Source organism: Anastrepha obliqua, unplaced genomic scaffold (genome assembly GCF_027943255.1).
Source record: "Anastrepha obliqua isolate idAnaObli1 unplaced genomic scaffold, idAnaObli1_1.0 ptg000171l, whole genome shotgun sequence".
Taxonomy (NCBI): domain Eukaryota; kingdom Metazoa; phylum Arthropoda; class Insecta; order Diptera; family Tephritidae; genus Anastrepha; species Anastrepha obliqua.
In genome coordinates, this window is record NW_026562256.1 from 67,501 (window position 1) to 70,583 (window position 3,083).

Here is a 3,083-nt window from a genome sequence, read left to right on the forward strand (position 1 = left end):
CTTCAGTCCTCCAAGGTCTCATTCGATTATTTGCTACTACCACCAAGATCTGTACCAATAGCGGCTCCATGCAGGCTTACGCCAAACACTTCTAAGCACACTATTGTACCCTCCTACTCACTAAAGTTTCAAAATTTATAAATCAATCGAAATTGTTTTATAAATCATCTACTTTAGCGGTAATGTATAGGTATACAACTTAAGCGCCATCCATTTTAAGGGCTAGTTGCTTCGGCAGGTGAGTTGTTACACACTCCTTAGCGGATTACGACTTCCATGTCCACCGTCCTGCTGTTTTAAGCAACCAACGCCTTTCATGGTATCTGCATGAGTTGTTAATTTAGGCACCGTAACATTACGTTTGGTTCATCCCACAGCGCCAGTTCTGCTTACCAAAAGTGGCCCACTGGGCACATTATATCATAACCTCAACCTTCATATCAAGAAAGGTGAGGTTCTTACCCATTTAAAGTTTGAGAATAGGTTAAAATCGTTTCGACCCTAAGGCCTCTAATCATTCGCTTTACCAGATAAGATTATTTTATATAATTTTTAAATGCACCAGCTATCCTGAGGGAAACTTCGGAGGGAACCAGCTACTAGATGGTTCGATTGGTCTTTCGCCCCTATACTCAATTCTGACAATCGATTTGCACGTCAGAACTGTTTCGGTCTTCCATCAGGGTTTCCCCTGACTTCAACCTGATCAAGTATAGTTCACCATCTTTCGGGTCACAGCATATATGCTCAAGGTACGCTCCAGTTAGAGGTATAAATAATAATAAATTATCATTATACATAACTATATGGAACGCCCCGGGATTGAATTAATTGACTATTTATTAAAAAATAGACTAAAAATTAATCCCATTATATTTAAGTTAAGTTAATTATGCCATTAAGTTTAATATAACTCAATGACTTGCACATATGTTAGACTCCTTGGTCCGTGTTTCAAGACGGGTCCCGAAGGTATCCTGAATCTTTCGCATTGTTAATCATATAAATGCATACAAATAAATATTAATATCATAGATATTAAATTTTTTGTAAAATTCAAAAAATGAATTTTAGCATTATATATAATAAAATCTATCAACACTTTATCAAATCATTAGTATTTATTTTATGTTAATATGCTTAAAAAGCAAATTAATTTAAATAAACTTAATATCACCAATGATCTTTTGATAAATACTTTATTATGTTAATAGATTACAATGTCCTTATATGAAAAAAATGCACATTATTTTTTTAATTATTTAATGATGAATTTTTCATAATGGATATTCAGGTTCATCGGGCTTAACCTCTAAGCAGTTTCACGTACTATTTAACTCTCTATTCAGAGTTCTTTTCAACTTTCCCTCACGGTACTTGTTTACTATCGGTCTCATGGTTATATTTAGTTTTAGATGGAGTTTACCACCCACTTAGTGCTGCACTATCAAGCAACACGACTCTTTGGAAATATCTTTCTAGTAATCATTAACGTTATACGGGCCTGGCACCCTCTATGGGTAAATGGCCTCATTTAAGAAGGACTTAAATCGTTAATTTCTCATACTAGATATTAAGATATTCCATACACTGCATCTCACATTTGACATATAGACAAAGTGACTTAGTGCTGAACTATTTTCTTTTCGCTCGCCGCTACTAAGAAAATCCTTGTTAGTTTCTTTTCCTCCCCTCATTAATATGCTTAAATTCAGGGGGTAATCCCATATGAGTTGAGGTTGTTTTAATATTCTTTTTTTATCTTCTCACAATTTAATAAAAAAATTATATCATCTTTTCATCTCTATTTTTCTTTTCTCCTTTTATATATTGTAAATATATAAAAATAATAATAATGTAAAATGAGGCAATCCTAGAATAAAAAATTTAATTTTTATGCTAGACATTCCTCCTTTTAATTACATATATAAATTATTATTTTATATATATATATATAAATAATATGAAAATTTTTTGTAAAGAATACTTAGATTCAATATTTTCATCATTTCATTTTATTTGAGAGGATTTTTTTTTTAAAGAATATATAATAAATAAAATTCATTATATATCTTTATTTTTTTTGCTATTAATATTATGAATTATTTAAAATCCAATAATATACACATTTGCTTAAATTCAATTATTTTTATAAAAGAATAAGCAACTTATTTAGCATAGTCTTACAACCCTCAACCATATGTAGTCCAAGCAGTACTTTAAAATTGAATTTAATGTACATAACAGCATGGACTGCGATATGCGTTCAAAATGTCGATGTTCATGTGTCCTGCAGTTCACACGATGACGCACAGTTTGCTGCGTTCTTCATCGACCCATGAGCCAAGTGATCCACCGCTTAGAGTATTTTTTTATTTATTTTTATTTATAACAAATGTCAATTTTTTTTTGCATATATTAATTGAAAGAGTAAAATTAAATAATATTAATAATATATAAATTGATTTTCTTTCAATAATATATATCAAATATATTTAACTCTAAACATTTTTATTAAGTTGCGAATGTCTTAGTTCAACAATAATACAGTGGTGGTATTTATTATGATTCAATTATTTTGTATTTTTTTAATCATTTTATGTATATATATAATAATATAATAAATATATACCACTTTTGTTATTGTGAACAAATTAACTTATCATTCAATCAAATGAATAATAAGTACAACTTTTTATTTTCATGTTTAAAGGTTTTTAAAAGAAAAAAATAAGAAAAAACATTACAAAATGTACCATCATATATTATATTTAATATGATATAATTGATGGATCACAAATTGAATGAAAAAGAATAAAAAGAATTATGGATTCAAAATAATTATATAAATTTTTTTTTTTTTTTCTTTTTTTTTTTTTTTTTTTTTTCTTTTTGTTCGTTTGTTTGCTTGTCTGTTTGTTTGTTTGTTTGTTTGTTTGTTTTTCTTACGGATATGGAACACAATAATGATCCTTCCGCAGGTTCACCTACGGAAACCTTGTTACGACTTTTACTTCCTCTAAATAATCAAGTTCGGTCAACTTTTGCGAAACAACCGTGACACACGAGGCGTCACAGTGATC

The 3,083-nt window shown here is 29.4% G+C and overlaps 1 non-coding gene and 1 pseudogene across 1 annotated transcript in view; both read right to left on the reverse strand.

The window, feature by feature from the left end:
- LOC129252292 (large subunit ribosomal RNA) overlaps positions 1-1,742 on the reverse strand; it is a 3,986-nt gene extending 2,244 nt beyond the window's left edge. Inside the window, exon 1 of the ribosomal RNA XR_008583361.1 lies at positions 1-1,742. This exon is cut by the window's left edge and continues 2,244 nt beyond it. This is a non-coding gene — a ribosomal RNA (large subunit ribosomal RNA).
- A 444-nt stretch (positions 1,743-2,186) lies between these two features.
- Positions 2,187-2,367, reverse strand: LOC129252298 (5.8S ribosomal RNA; annotated as a pseudogene).
- Positions 2,368-3,083: the final 716 nt, after the last annotated feature.